This window comes from Pygocentrus nattereri, chromosome 26, assembly GCF_015220715.1.
Source record: "Pygocentrus nattereri isolate fPygNat1 chromosome 26, fPygNat1.pri, whole genome shotgun sequence".
Classification (NCBI taxonomy): Eukaryota; Metazoa; Chordata; class Actinopteri; order Characiformes; family Serrasalmidae; genus Pygocentrus; species Pygocentrus nattereri.
In genome coordinates this window covers 12,827,113-12,844,857 of record NC_051236.1, presented here as the reverse complement: position 1 = coordinate 12,844,857, position 17,745 = coordinate 12,827,113, and positions in this window count along the sequence as shown.

Below are 17,745 nucleotides of genomic sequence, written 5' to 3'. Positions count from 1 at the left end.
TCCCCCGCCTGCGTAACCACCCTACACTATACCAATAAAAGTCCTTGGGCAAGACTGGATCAAATTGTAAGTCGCTCTGGATAAGAGCATCTGCCAAATGCCGTAAATGTTTTGGTAAATTTTAAAGGAATGTGATCAGTAACTTCAGCCAGATTAGTTATTGCCCTCGCTGCTATCCAAACTAAAAAACTAGCAAACAGTTTCAAGTTGTTTTTTTTTTGTACTTTGCTTTAAACATTGAATTGAATGTATGGAGTGATTCATTCTGTTCATCAAACTGAAGGTTTTTCTGTTACAAAACACATCAGATGCCCTTGCAGTCTGCAAGAGAGCAGCATTACAGTAATGACTGTGCATCACTGTAGCAAGACACACAAGTCAGTAGGGCATTTTTGTAAAGAGCACTGAAAATTGCATAACATAGGATACACAATGTACAGTATATGGTTCTAAAAATACCTGTTAGGCAACAAAAAGATTTCCTTTTTCTTAAACCAGTAAACATCCACGCCCCTTTTGTAAATACGTGTATGATCTTTCACTGGCATGTGATCATGGCCCACTTGAGCAGAGCAGGGCAGGGGTTTGGCTGAACCAGCAGTGGGGTCTGTAGGAACGCCAGAGAAACAGAGTCTCCTCTTTCATCGTAGTCCTGTGTTGCTGCTACCCTGGCTTGCACCCCAGACATGTCCCTGTGATCTTCCATATTTTAGAATCTAATCAGTCCCATATTAGCACAGGATCTAGTAGCATTAATTAGATGCAACACCAATGCGTCAACCAACCCTTAGGGTCAAGTCAGCAGGAGGAGGGCCACAAGGGCTGGAATGCACTTAAATGTTCTGGGGATTTGCAGGCAACAAGTGGGGCATTTAGGAGGCCAGAGGAAATCCAGAGAAGCACAGATTTGGGTTTAACATTATGGCTGGAGACAGACAGATGAAGAAATTATCACAAATAGGCAGAGGAGCAGAGCAGAAATTGAATATCAGCTGTGGAGACAGGGGAGGGTGACAACTAGTGGTGAGGGTAATGAGAAGACATATGAGAAAACTGATTGTGCCTGGATGAAAAGCTATTGGTGGCTCCCACTGCAATATCTAGGGAAGAAAAATGAAGCACTTCGACTGCAGCTGTAAATAGAGACATCTCAGTTGTCCATTCCCCCTCCCTCTCAAATCACATGATGCACAGAAAATACCATGGAGGCCACCTCCACAAACTCCAAACTCTACTCCCTCTAAGGACACCTCCACTGATCGTACTTCCAGCTGGTCAAAAGAGCTATTGGAATTTGGATGGAATCACCCTGGAGGTGCCAAAGGCTTAATATAACCTGAACTGTAACCAAAGCATGCCCGTGTGGCTCCTTCGCTGTACACGTCCTCAGAGGAACTCACGTACGTCTGTGTGGGGCCCTATAGGCTGCTTTTAGTAAATTGGTAACTGGTCATAAAAAAAACAAAAAAACAAACTGAATTTATGAATGTTGCAAGCAGGAATTGACATTTTGTCCACTGAAGAATCCAGAGTCTGTGGCCACTTTCTTGTATTTGTGTGTATTTATTTTTACTTTAAGTCCAGGTGAATCTTCACGCATTCAGAAATATCCACAATTAATAACAAAAAGAATATTTTACACCCTGCTGATTGAGATTCAGAGCCTGTTTGGTTGGAACAGAATATACTGCATCAAATAAGATTTTGTAGGAATTCGCAAAAAGTAACGTCATGGCAGTTTTCTTATTAAAGCTACACTATGTAGGTTTTGGGGATATGGAGACCTCTTTGGTGGAAATATGTAATTGCATGCAACATGTGGAAGAACACTTTGCAACATCGGTTGTGCTTGAGACCCCTGCCCCGAGCAGAGAAATTTGACAATTGCAAATACGCAGAAAGAATAATCAAAGGGAACTTGGTCAGAACTTCCTAAAGGATGTGTTTTCTGATGATGTGAGTTATCTAATATTGTCATCATATCTTCATAAGCATAATGTTGATTTTACATTACAGACCAAAACATCTTGCCAGACTTTCCTTTTGACCTAATATGTAACAAAATATGAGGAAAAAACTCCCATAAGTTTTTAATGACTACTTCATTCTTTACAGGGTGATTCACAGCTTCACACGGATATCATATGTTAGCCTGTTTTTATTTTCTCCTGACTAAGTAGAATTATGTCTTTCAATTTTAGCAAACAATCTTGCAGAACACTTTGCTCTAATGTTTTGAAAACTTTCACAGCAACACTGCTTTTAGGTAAGGAAGCATGTTTGTTAACGCTAAACACAATTTTTATGTGATAAAAATATTTCTGTTAATTTATTTTGAGTGGTTTTTTTGGATGAAACAAACACTCAACAGAGTCCCATTAACATATCAAAATCATATGAGGGTTAAGATTTTTGGGTTGAGGCTATGGTTAGGATTAGGACCAGGGTTAGGGTTAGGTTTTGGGTAAGGTTGGGTGAGGTTAGGTTTTGTGTATTAGAAGCAACTTATTAACAACACATCTACTTACTAATGTAAGTAATGCATCAGCAGAACATCAAGATATTTACTTCAGTATATTCAGATGCTTCACTGGTGCTACTTCACTGATGCCTTGTTTATGTGTCACTGACAATCTCTTAAAGGTTCATTAATCATTTGTAAAGGACCACTCCAAAAAAAGTGTTACCCATATTTCTGTACTTCTAGCCACACATTCATAATTCTGGCCACAAGTTTCATTGGCTTCGTGGCCTATGTGTAGATGTTTTTGTCTGTCTACCCCTGACTGAGGAAAGGATGTTTCATCTATATTCCAAGCACTATTCTAAAAATGAATGTGCCAAAAAAGGTCATCTGGAGCAATGCCATAGATGCCACTTTTGGTTCCCTAAAGAACCTTTTAAAAGACAGCTCTTATAAAGAACTAAATTCTTGTGAGTGTGGCTGAATGAGTGTGACGAACCTTTTTGAGGTTTCGTAGCAATTAAAGGTTTTACCAAGGACAAGAACCATTTAGGAAAGGTTGCAGATTATGTTTCTTTCGCAGTCTCCTCTTGGTTCTCATTTAGCCAGAAGAATGTAGCAAATAGACTCTTGAACTTGACCCTGGAATGTGTGAACCAGCCTTCACAGTGCAAGCAGCTGCCAGCAAAGCAGACAAGGTCAATCCCATTAGCAGCAGTTCCGGCATAATAAAAAAAAAAAAAAAAAAAAAACAGACCTCTTGAGTTTGAAAAAAGAAGTTTAGAAATAATAGTTCATAATTAATAACAGCCAAAAGCATTTCACATCACCTCTGCACTTGTGAGTTGAGGACACATTAGTGATTAGAATCACCACCCTCACTGTGTGCCACTGGATCATCTGTTAAACTGTTACGTGCCAGACTTAGATTGCATTTGTATTTATAGAGCATCATGATGCATAATCTTATTTGGAAATGAACACTCATATGGGAGCTCTGACCTACTGACAGCTTCCAGATTCAGCAATTCAGAGGTGCTGTTGTTTAAGATGCTTCCTAGTCAGCTGCATTGTTTTTGTTTGTTGAATAACGTGCACTCTGTCCATTCTGACCATTCTTGGATGTTTTCTGAATGACATTACAGCACATGTTTGGTCACAACAGCTTTATAGCCAGCGAGCTACTGCCAAAGCCTTGTGCCTGGCATCAAATTGGAATCCGTTCATTTCGCACGCCTCCACTTCTAATCCAAACACTAACAGCAACACTCACACATACAGCCAAGAGAAGACAACATGAATGACATTCGATCTGTTTATGACTGAATCTTTTGCGACACCTTATTTGACTTTTTCTGCTACATCTGTCACAGTACAGAGATTAGTGTGAGTTCACTGAATCACTGTAAATAAACTGAAAACCTGGCTTGGATTTTATCCTGACTTCTTAATCAGCTTTGGTCCCAGTGTAGGAACAAACAAACAAATATAAATAATAGAAATAAACGTTCTTTCAGATTTGTTTTTTTTTTCTGTATTTATGCATTTTTCCACAATGACAGCTGGACTGGGCTGCAAGGCATGCTTATTCATTTCTGTCACAGCTTGCACAGCACTCATCTCAGAACTGTGCCAATCCACCCCGCCACATGGCATCAGCTGGCCAGCCATTAGTGATAACATTCAGTTTTAGGAATTCACAGTCAGCAGGGTTAAACAGACACAATAACTACACTGTCACAATAAATAATCACAGTAAACACACTACAAGCACCACACCAAGAGTTTAATACAGAACGCTGTCTGGATGGAAGGGTTTTTTTGTGGTAAACACTAGTATTTTATTTCTGGCAGCCCAATTGAGCTAATGAAGTTCTCAGATTTCACCTGTATTTGGAATTGTATGTTGCTGATACATTATTTTAATGTTAAAAAAAATTGTATATATAAGAGATGTGAATGGATGTGTGTACGCTCAGAACACTGCATTACAAACCTAGGACATGGGAGAGTGATGAAGAGTTTTAGTAAGTCTTAATTACAAGTCCACATAATGCTCTGTTCAAGTCAGGAAAAGGTTTGCACTCAAACAGAGCTGGAAAAAGAGTTAGACACATAATGTATAACCAAACTACTATGTCTGGGTCCTGTATGAAGTTCTGAACCTATTTGTAAACTTTTATGGTGAGTTATATGGGTTATATAGGGTTACTCTCTTTACAGTTAACACAGAAGCAAATCACTACAAACTTAAGCTTACACCATTAAAGTGTAACCATTAAAGAAAATGCTTCTCTCTTTCATTATTTCAAATGGCATCATTTCAAATGATATTATCAGCATAGTTTGAGTAAAACAGAATCAAAAAAGTGAGAACTAATGGTAGGGAAATGAACAGGGATAAGTAGCGCACTACTTTTTGTAGTTTTTAGTAGCTAGTAGCTGTAGCCACTACATTATGATGAAATGAAGCGCCTACAAATTTTTGTGTACCTATAGCAAAAATGTTCTCTACAGTTTCGTTACAGGCTTCAGTCAATCCGTGCAAAATGAACCACAGAACATGGTTGTTCACTGGGCTGGTAGCGACTGTGCAATCCTGACTGAGCCCCAGACAGTTCCAGCAAGCGGGCACGCGCTCGCCCCACGCCCTGATCACCCCTTACTAGTAGGCTTAACTCAGGGGTCACAACCGAAATGTTAAGAAGAGCCGTTTTGTCCTTTTAGCAAAAACCACCTTGGGAGCCACATCTTATGTCCGTTTTACCATCTTGGCTGTAAGTGTATCTCAGTATGTGCTGATGTGGTACAAGCTGAAAAATAACAACACAAACTCAGACTCACTTTAACCTTCAGCTCAGCTTAGCCGCTTTTCTTGCATCTCAGGAAACATCTCTGCAAGTTTCTTGTAAAATGTCTCTCAATGTTTGACTTTTTATCAGGTTGAAGTCACTTCTCGCTCGAATTGTCCCGTATCACCTTAAATGATGTTTGAGGTGCCAGATTGTCCCGCTGTGCCGTTTATCAGCAAACCAGAGTGATTTATAAATGTACATTCATCTCCAAATGATCGATGTTCGTCTTCTCTCTCTTCGCCGTTTCGTTATCTGTGTTGCTGAGTGACCAGCAGTCTGTGCGCCAGTCTTCAGCATTAAAGGGTGAATTAGCAGTTAGGCTAACTCCAGCGTTTAAGATTTATTGTGAAAACTGTGATTTTACAGCAAAGGAGGATAATTGTGTTATTTTATCTAGAAATCCGGTTCTTCTGGAGAGATTATTCATTGCACACATTATATTGCAGTGCATGCTGGGAATTGTAGCATTTCATATTCACATTTTACATTTATGGCATTTGGTAGATGCTCTTATCCAGAGCAACTTACAATTTGATCATTTTACACAGGAAAATGAAGGTAGTGTTAGGGGTCTTGCCCAGGGACTCTTTTTGGTATATTGTAGGCAGGGGAAGAAGGTACTGAAGGTAGAGGTGTCACCCACTACACTATACTAACCACAGCACAGCACACAGTGAAGCAGGTTAATGTTAGTAGAAAACCTAAATAACTGCGTGGGCTGGACAGGACTGTGCTGCGGGCCTGATCTTGGCCTTGTGTTTGAAATATGTGCTCTATGCAGTGAGGTTCAGAAACATGAGAAAAAGTGAATATTTATGGCAGATTTCCACTGAGTTGAAAAGCCATTCTTGTATCAGGGCAATAGTCACAAAATCTCTCAAAATGTTTTGGCCTTTTCTGTGATGACAGCTCACACCGAAACACACTGACACTGAAATATTTACAACACATTTCAGAATTTCTTAGTGCTACGTGGCATGACCTCCATAGCGCAGCCTCTGATGAGATCAAATCCAGCTGAGTATCATCTGAATGTGTGCATCAAAGGAATTAAACCTTTTAGTACAAAGGCCTTAAAATGGTCACACATTTGGTTAAATTTGACCAACCAATCAGCCCAGAATCATGACTATTTTGTATTCATTTTACTTGTCATCACATTTCTTTGTCTAAAACTGTTCAAAATTCTAAAAATTTTGGTTTAATTGAAAAGATTGCACATTTTTAATGTGGTCTCAGAGTTTTGGACTGCCGTCAGAAGTATACTAAATGTGTTCTGACTCATCAACATTGGACAAAGGACAGTACATCACTTGCTATTGTCATATAATCTGACTGAGAATAATTAAATATTTAATGCACTGTGAGTGCGAGTAAGTGTGAGAGAGAGACACACAGAGAAACAAAGCGAGAGACAGAGAATACAGTCATGACAATAAAGTGTAGGGTGTTAATTAAAGGATTACCTTGACGCAAGGTGTATGCAACAAACTCTTCTACCTTTCAATAACCTTTCCACAGCCAGTCATTTAACAAGCCTACAGAAATAGCTGCTGATTTACATTCTGTCCTGGGCGGTGTTCAGAGATTCTCTTTGGCATGGCTGCCGTGACGACGCTGTAAATCAAGGACACAGTGTGAGGAGTTAGTGACCTTGTGTGTGAGAACACTTGTTACCAACCAATTGCTTACAGACTCCTGCACTTCTTCAACACCACAAAGTAAAAATAGTGTTTTAATGGGTTTCACAACAATGAGCAGAGGCTTTGTCAGCCCCTAGGCAACCCCTTACAGAATAAACAAGAGTGATGGCCTCCACCACATATCAAAAGTTGATGTTGTGAATGACAGTTTGAACATTAAAATATGATATCTGCTATAGTTTTGAATGAATTGGCACTTTTATTATTGTAATTAGTGTCTTTCCTTATAAGCAGGCCTGGATCATCAAGTTACTCGGCCTTAGGCACAAATGTTTGGTGGACTTACTTGGTGCTCAGGGAATTTTTAATGATATCACAGCTGGTGACATGAGGGCTGTGCAGCACTACGAAGGCAGCATACTAACCACAGCATTGGGCACATCATTGCATAGGTTTCTTATTGCTATATTTACTTTTTGAAATAAACAGTTTCTGTTTTTCTGTGTTCCAACTGAGCTGCATAGTCTGGGGTGTGTGGTGTACACAACTAAAATCAGGTTATCTGAGTGGTTTTAGGAACACACCTCTTAAATTATTTCTGAATTTCTGTTCGGTGTGATAGCTTAATGTAAATTTATTCATAAGTTATTCATTATTAGAAGGTTACTCTGTTGACCAATCCTGGTTGTGTAAAGACAAAAGCATGTTGACAAACAACTGCTTTTCCAAATGTGCTGTGTGAAAGAAAACCAGCAAATTGAAAAAGTGACACTGTCAAGCATCTTAAACTGAAGTCTGCTGCCACAGCAGGCGTGGACTTTTTTCTCTTATATCTTACCTTTGAAGTAGACAGTTTGCAAATCACTGCTGACAATGACACAATAACTTTTCTTCAACTCGGGCTGGCATTTTTATTTGTGTTTGCCTTTAAAAATGGCCATCCGGTTCCAGTGCATTCACAAGAACACTTAACGTAAAAAAATAAAATAATAATAAAAATAAAATAAAAACCTGAAAGCTTGACCGAGGTAGTGTAGGACAATGGGACGGTTGCTAAGCAATGCCTAGAGGAGAAAATGAAGTGGACATTTAGGAATGTAGTTGAAAGCTTCAATATATTGATTGACCATGACGTTGAAATTAGTTCATTTTTTCTGGATTATGTAAGTGAAAACAGCCGTTTAAATGTTGTCATAATTAGTGTGGGGACCCCCTAGTCTCTCAGGCACCTGTGCACACACCAAGAAATCCCATGGAATGATCCAGACCTGCATGTGAATCATATTTCTGTCTGCATACCGAATATTATAGTCAATGTAGCACTGTATTTGGAATGTCCTTACACTTTACTACCCATTACTCATGTGCTGCCCACCAAAGAATTCAACTTGATCTGCTAGTTACATGCTAGTTTCTGGTTGCAGAAGGTCTTACAATTCTGGAGGGACTGTGTAAATGAATGAGACATGCAAATCATAACATCAAGTCCTTCTTGGGTTAATCAATCAACCAACCAAGCAGTCAGTCAATCAATCAATAAATGAATAAACAGTAAAACTGATTAACAGGCACAGGCTTGTGAATCTTTAGTTCCTAAGAGAACGCTGCATTGCCAATAGGATTATATTAGCATTTCTACCTAATGGTGACTGCCAAGATTACGGCACTCCTCCACTTTTCCTTGTGACTCTTGTCCTGTATGTTTTGAGTGTCATGTATCATGCTTGTTTAGGATGTTGTGTTTTGTACTAGATGTGTACTAGATTCTTCTGTTCCCTGTTTGTGTGTAGCTACAGAGCTGACTGTAATAACTCTGTGTATTGACATTTAAGTTCTGATTCTATCCCTTACTCCCAGCAGTCATTTGGCTGGCATACAACACCGAATGACAGTCCTTGGGCAAATCAGATCTGGTTGCTTGGATCGGGACACAGACTGGCATTTAATCTGAGGCAAGTGTGCCAGCCCATCGCTGGCAAATAGCTGGACTAATATCACTTTCATTACTGATATCACTTGTCAGCCATACATAGGCCTCATTTGGACCAGCTTATGCTCCTAACTATGGAGCCCATACTAGGCTCTAATGTGATCCTCTTATCTAAGACACTGCCAAGTCATGATTAATTGTGGAATTGCTAAAGCACTTTAGAAAAACTTTGACATAAGGCATAGGACTGTCCCAGAATTTTGATTGCACACTGTAAGTACCAGCTTGCAAAATCAGCCTGATAGCTGTCCATATTGTATCTTTATCCTACACTTCATTTAATTTTATTATCTCATGACTCAGATCAACAATAACCCCTGGGAGAGTTCATTTTACTATCTATTGTTATCAAACAGACAAGATTACCTAAATTTGAAATGTCCTCTTACCAAATAATACCAAAATAATCAATAAATACAATCAGTGCGCCTCAGATCACATTCATGTTGGCCAAATTTGTTAGAATCTTTGTTTATCCTGAAATAGTTTCTCTTTGTTAATCTAATCCATGTGGTTGCATTGTGTTGCCTTACTAGCACAATGTAACCTAGAATACATACCCATAATTTACAAGACAAAAGATACAGCTTGGCAGATATTTTGTCAGTAGAGAAGTAATTGTATAGGATCTTATTAATTAATGCAAGAGTGATTTTAAATTGCCACAAAAATGCCATGTAGTTTGTCATGTTGAGGACATTATCATCTTCAAATAACCTTTTTTGTATATATTAACATTTCATGGTACTTTAATAGAGATCACTGGTATCGCAGACCTGCTCAGGCTCTGCGCTGCTCCCACTCTGACATCTATGCATATGTAGTCCATATCTGCTCTATGTTTGTTCATGAACTGCGGCTAAATTTGATCACTGTGTAATCTGTTTTCTTTATCTTTGCATTTCACGCTCCCCCAATTCCTAGCTTGAACGTTTTCCATGGTTGACCTTGCCAGCCTGTTTTGAATAATGATTATGGAGTTACCTATGATTGCCCCATCTGCCTGTTCCCTGACCCATGCCATGGATTATGACTTTCATTATTGAAAAAAAAGGCTAAGTAAAAAGACTCAGCACTTGTGAATGTGTTACAGCTCGATTTTCAGAGAAGGTAACTGTGACGCTTTCATTCAAACAAAGCAGTAAATAAAAATGATTCAATATTTGCATCATTCAGTAACTAAAATGTGAACAGTTATTCAGAGTAGTTTGATGTGAAATGGTTAACTGAGAAACTTACAGACGTAAGTTGTTTTTGTTTTTTTCCCCAGTGGTGATGATAGGAACTAGGGGTTCCTTTGGGTGCTATTTTGCCATACAATGCCCTGTATGTACCTCCCAACCACGAATATCTTTACAGAAAAGTTTTAGTACAAAACATTTTCTCAAAGTTACCATAAAACAATGTCTGAGGGATCAGGCAGCATATTCGTAAGCATTTTGTGTAAACACTCTCTGTAAGGGAGCTTTTTGAGGATTGATGTCTGGTTCCTATCACCACCATTATGAACTATTCTGAAAAGTTTCTTTAGACTGAGCATTTCACATCAAACCACCCTGAATGATTTTGTTTATGTCTTAGCAACTGAATTATGCAGAAATTAAAAAAAAAAATTGATGGGATTCCTCTTGAAGCGATGCTTCAGATGCAAGCACAGATGAAAAGCCTTTAAATGTGGATGGTATAACAGCTAAATGGTTTCTTCTGCCATGGTCAGAATAATTAAAGAAACATAAGAAGCATGGGGTCCAAGGGATCTGTCACATCTTTATCAAATCATCATTTACCCTGAACAATAATTTTGCCTATTTAGGTCACAGGATGACGCAGACCTGAGCGAAGTCTTAACAAAACTGTTCTCATTAAATTTTTATCCAACTTTCTAAACCAGAAGAAAACAGTAAAGAAAAGTCATTCAAGTACATTCTTTTCTTTTCTTTTTCTGATCAGACAGAGGCTGTTGAAAACTCTACTCACACCACTACACTGCTAATGAAGTCCTAATGAATTACAGATTTATAGCTAAAAGGGGAATTCCACAAATGTTTTAAGATGATTAAATTGTTAAGATGTAAACTAGGGGTGCATCGGTACCTACCTGGTACCATGCTCCATTTCTTCATGCCTTTACTCATGACAATTTCAACCAACATTCTGATATCTGCTGATACCATTTGATGTAATCTGAGAATACAGTGCCACACCAATGGACAATGACTCAAACTGGCAGTGAATGAGTGTCTGCTCACACAGAGAAGTGTTACTGCTCAGTTTCTGCGTTTGCTCAGTACTCAATGCGCAGCGTGTTATTTTGAATGAAATGGCTTTATATATGGTCTGTAGAGGCTGTTTCCTGTAGCAAGGATGGAGTGTATTTGTACAGGGTGAGTATGTTCATCATAGGCTTTCTTCATACACAAGTGTCTATTCAAATGTACAATGTGAGTCTCCAGAACAAGATTTCTAAAATCACACAGTGTATGTCTGGCTTTAGAGGATGCAGCTACAGCTCAACCAGTCAAACATAATACTCAAAAAATGTAAAATTTCATAAGTGAGCTCTTCAGATGCATTATCCTCAGATGTGATTCCTGCTTTTGAGAGAGGCAGACAAGGAGCATCAAAACTATAAAACATACTTTACTCACAGCTGTCCAAAAGTGCTTTTCTGACATTGAACAAAATCTGCTCTTCTCCAATGCAGTGCTACTTGATCAAAGTTAATTAATCTAGCATGGCTAGCTAAAATCTATGTCATTAAGAATCAGATAGATGTCAATGACTGTTAAGGTGCATTGCATTCATTTACACTAACAACTACTTTTGTCTATGTAGGCTACACTGGATGGTATCAGACTCAGTATTGGTGAGTCCTAAAACATATGTACTCATTCTCTGTCTAAAAAATGGTATTGATGCATATAAAGGGTACTTGGGTACTTTCGGTACCCAAGGCAGGAATATCATATCAAAATACTTTGAATGAGAATATATTTTATCTCCATTTGCAATATGGCAATATGTGTGGCAGTGTGGCTCTGTTCTGGGACCTCCCTGCCCTTCCTTGTGTAGACATGGATAGCCAAAAACAGAAAGAGCACCAGGACCCCCCTATGGTACAGAACAGAGCAGCATTAATGACAACTAACATAACAAGTTAGATCCAACAGGGAGGATGTGGGTTGCAAAGTGGCTGCAGAGAAAGTGGCAAGAATGGCAGGTAAAGCAGCTTAAATAAGCGCCTTGATGAATTTAGCCAATGTGTAGCTGCCGATCAGGTGAGCTGTCAGCTAACTGAGATCAGGTGACTGTGGCCGAGCTTGACTTCAAGGCCTGCCTGAACTAATACTCAATTTCTCATAAATGTTTACTGAAAACTTCAATTACAAACAATTATTCAAACAATATACTCAAAAACATATAATCATCTGGATACGGGAAAACATTATAGCTGCACTTTGTAACTTTGGCAAATTTGGGAAATTGTCACCAGCACTAAAACAATAACCAGGATTATCTAATGGACTTAATCAGCTTATCAGGAGGTGAGGGATAATATTATACTGAGTCTGTACTGAATTACTATTGAAAACACTATAAATAGGTTAAAACAGTGAGTTATAATACTATTTAAATGATACAAGTATGCTTGGTAGGACAGACTGCTAGAACACCAGACCTTCTTTTTGACCCTATGCATGTATTTTCAACATGTAAAGACGTTTGATGTGGTCTGAAAAACTCCTGCCAAATCTGATCTGAGCTCTGACTTTTGAATGAATATTTCAGGCTTTACAGGGGGTGTTATTTCGAAGTGCCCTTGCCTGAAAGTGAGGGTTTGAGACGTCACTGAATAAAGTAACAACTTTCCAGCTATCACACACAGACACACACAGTTCCAAGCCACATATCCTTCTGGGTCAGGGGTGGGGTGGGGGAAGAGCAGGAGCTGGAACCTATCCCAGCAGTCATTGGGTGGAAGGCAGGATGCACCCTGGACAAGTCACCAGTCCATCGCAGGGCAGACAGACAAACATATACATTCAACTTCCCAGTTATCATTATACACAAATTGTACATTGGTGGTAACAAACATATAAAAAAGGACAATAAAACAAATATTGTATTGTACGTCTATGAATGTATTTGGCCAGCAGAGCAATGAAGAACTATAACTGAATGAAAGTGTTCTACAAAAATACATGTGTCTCATTAATGTTTACAGATTTTAGTAACTGGCCAATGGCTTCTATTATAAGTGTATTTCAAGTCAATGGGGTTTCTGTTTTTTTCTAAATGTAGGAAAATATGTACATACAAGTGCAGCACAGAGATGAGGTCGTGAAACACCTGAGAACACCTTTAACTGAAGCTCATATCAAGATGACACATCTCACATCAAGTTCTGAGTTTTAAGAGGGTGATTGTAAGTGTGAGTGTGAAAGTGTGAATCAGATGAACAGTAAGTGTTGTACTACTTATAACTCAAGAATGCCCAGTTATCTATTCTGTTTCTTTAGTTTCTTGCTACAATTATAAATGGAAGCTCTTAAACTGGAACACTGCATTACAAACAGAAAACATGACCTTTGCAAAGTTCTGGAAGGTACACATTACAAGGCCATCAAGGTTAGTGTGCAGCTTTAATTTGAACATTTATGGAAAACTGGATAGGAATATGTGGGCCCAGATAGTTAAGGCAACCAATACTGTGTTAGGCTGTATTTACGAGTCTTATGAGAGTTTTTTGTATATAAAAGTATGTTAAATGGTTCAATAACCATATTCAGCTTACTATACGCAGCTGACTGGTTGGAGTGGCTATGCTTACCCCTGTCCATTTTTGAAACTGCCTGCAATGGGCATGTGAGAATTACAACTGGACTTAGATTAAGTGACCCTTATTAGTATAAATTTGACCTCTGCCTTTAACCCATCCGTGAAGTGAAACACCACATACACACTAGTGAGCACACACACTAGGAGGCAGTGAGCACACTTGCCCAGAGCGGTGGGCAGCCCTATCTGCAGCACCGGTGGGGCAGTTGGGGGTTAGATGTCTTCCTCAAGGACACCTCAGTCATGTACTGTCGGCTCTGGTGATCGAAACGGTGACCTTCTGATCACAGGGCCGGTTCCCTAACCTCCAGCCCATGACTGCCCCACAAACAATGGAACCATGACTTTGATACAATGGAAGAAGGTTGTCTGGTCTGATGAGTCTTATTTTCTTTTACGTCATGTGGATGACCAGCATACATGACACAAAGGGAATTGATGACACCAGGATGCACTGTGAGAAGACAAGCCGGTGGAGCGAGTGATGCTCTGTGCAGTTTTCTGCTGGGGCCGGACATCAATTAGACACGTGCCACCTACCTTAACATTGTTGCGGACCTTCACGGCAAAGGTATTTCCCGATGGCAATGGCTTTGTTCAGCAAAATGCCACAATGCATACATTGTTTGAGGAACATGATGAAGATTTCAAGGTGCTGCCCTGGCCTCCCTTTCCCAAGATCTCAATGTAACTGAGCATCTAAGGGATGTGCATAAACAAGAAGCTTGATCCGTAACAGCTCCACCTCGTGACTTACAAGATGTAAAGGATCTGCTGCTTATGTCTTGCTGCTAGATACCTTCAGAGGTCTTGTAGAGTCAATGTTCTACCATGGCAGATTTCATGAACTGAATGAGCCCTGTAATCCAGCTAAATCATTTTTCCTGCTTGAACTATAAATCTACTCCCATCACAGTATTACTTAATAATGAATGCAAATTTACTGTTATAATGCTTAGATTTCTTTTTGTCTTAAATGAAGACCACTTGAATTTGTCTGTAGAGCTTTAAATGTGTTACATTAAAGGGTGTAAACACTGTTAAAATGTTAAAATACATGGTTTACTCCACAGTCTGTATAAAAAAACCAGCAAATTTTAAAACCATAGTTTTTTTTTTCTTCCTTTTTTATTTATTTATTTTTTTTTTTGTACATATATCAGCCTAGAACAGTTGAACCCAGCCCATTCATATCAGGGGTGTTTCAGACTGGACTACTTTTTGAATGAAGCTTAATAAAGCAAGGTACCCAATCAAAACAGAGATCATTTACATACAGCATATCCGTCTTAAAAGCACAGTAACAAAATCAACCCGATACCTGATTAATTCTAAAGCATAAGACAGCTTGGAAAAGGGTCAGGTAAAAATGAATTATAGTTTTGGTACATAAAAACACACAGATCATAAGTGATCACAATAAAAATGTAGAATATTGGCCCTTCAATAATGTTCCATTATGGTTTCTCACATGAACATGATTCATTCAAACAAATCAATTCATTTGACTATAACAGTAAAATCTGGGCTCTACGTTGTTTCCAGGTGTTGAGACAGGTTTGTTTGTTTGACATGCTAACTTTCTGGCGCACAGCCTCCCCCTGCTGTGTGTACTGAACCATTTATTTCAACAACAAAATGGATAGACCTTTCTAATCCTCAAAGGTCATATTAAATGGAGTGTGAGCATGACACATCTAGCAAGCGCTGCCTAATAACGGCAACCTTGAACATGGTTCATCACCATATCTCAGGTCACTGTGGCTCAGGTTCCACTCAGGTTCCACTGTAAGCGTGCCAACACGTGGAATCATAAAATACCACAACAAAAGAATTACAATATTGTGTCAAATATTTGTACAGTAAAAGTTAGAAAAGGCAATGATTATTTTCAGGAATTAAATACATCTGCACAGACATCGTTTTCATATGCATGGTTAAAAGGTCACTGAAGCCCACATGGTGGGAGAAAATATTCAAGGACCTTCTCCATTGTTAAGTCTTCCCGTTGCACAATGCCATTCAGTCAGCCTACTTCTATTTGAGGCCTGAGTGCTCTGACTGTGGCATAGTATGACGTGATGTAAAAGAAATTCTGGACCAGTGACCTTTGTCATGTATGACTCCAGAATGAGTTGCTATCTTTTCTCACTTCTTCCCATGACTACTACAGGTCAGAGTTCATTGTATTATGAGGTCTAGAATAGCCCCCAAGGCAACGTGAATGTCAACGTCATGTATAGAAGCAGGTTTTCTCATTTTATGGAAAATCTGCTGTAATGTGAAAAAGTCAGAGGGCATTTATTTCATTCCTTTAAAAAATGTAATCAGGATTATCTGCATGACTTTGTGAGGTTAACTGCGATTCATAATACATTTATTTTTTACTCTAAATTCTACCCCAATGAACAATTTTAGTGCGGTTTTATTCAAAAGAGTGGACACAATATGTTTCATACAGAGATTCTCTATATGCACTGTTAAATGCAGTGTTCTGCAGTCACTGTGTTGAATGTTGAATGCTGTGCGTGGTGCTTGGCAAGTGTTCGAATGGCAGTTGCCTCACTAAATTACTCTTTTTGCCAGACCTAATGTCAATGATCATCACTGTAAACATCACACAATATAACACCATATCTCTGTTTTCTCAGTGTTTTACTACTCTGAACTGACCTTCTGTATGAAATGTGGCTCTCAGTGTTCGTGCGGGGAGTGGAGTGGATTTAGGGCAAAAAGTCATAACACTATGATAATAACAACAACACTTTGTTTTTTGTTTACTTAAGTCACTTTAAAATGTATATATTCTTCATGGATTATTCCTTGTTTAATAGAAATATATTTGTACATAACAGAGAGTTTGCTTTCTTGCATAGGCCCCTCCTGTCAGTTTCAGTATTTTCTTTGTATTTTTACTTTTACTTTGTTTTCTTCTGTAGCGAGTCTACTGGAGTCTCACCACAAGCATTTCAATGCATGAATGTCCTGACATGTTGTGCAAAAGATACATAAACTTGAAACTTCTCAGCCGTTGAAAAGAACCAGATCAGTCATGAACATAACCTTCACTAACTCATAAGTTGAGTCATCGGCTGTTGTTGAAAGACAACCTTGCAAAAATCTCCATTGTTGTCGTTTTTCAGTTTTGACATAATTTGAAAATGGCCTTTACATTGTGTAACGGACCAACAGGAACATGACTTATCAGTATTTTGCGCAGTCACCCTTTGGAAGACTTGCTTAGAGTATTTTAAAACAATCTTCGTAGTTGGTTGCGTTTTCTGCTTCTTACGATTCAAGTAATCCCAAACAAATTCACTGATGTTGAGATGACCAGTCCAGAACACCAGTGGCTTCTTTGTTTGATTTGCATTTGTTTTGTTTTTTTTGCAAATTTTCTCTCTGTTTCCTTTTCTCAGTAAGTGCATCTTCACAGCTACACACCTTGTACATAAAGGCCATGTCCACTGGAAATGAAATAAATGAGGGGTGGTCTCAGACTTTGGCATAGTACTGTAGATTTTTAGCAGGTACTTTTATTCAAAGCAATTTACAGTGGCAGGTAAATTTCTGTCCAAAAAAAACAGGTATCTTCAAAATGGCAACTGTAGAGGAGAGGGCAAAAACCATCTTAACTCTTATTTGTAAAGAGCTTTTATTCTGAGTGGTTGTGGAGTGTTTCTATTGCCCCAATCATCATGAAATTCTCACAAAATACAAAGGACAGCTGCCGTGTTCAAATGATGCAGGATAATAAAATTTGACAAGAAGTGGAGATACATGTGCTTCTCTGGACACAAACAAAAAGCTACATTAGATGTCTTGTCTGTATTAGTAATGTTCCTGTCTGGATAGGAAATTAACCCCCACTCGTCCATACACAAGGAAAAGGAGGGATTACAAGACTAATAAAAGTGCCATGGTGTTCAGAAAACTCAGCTGTGTGTAACTCAA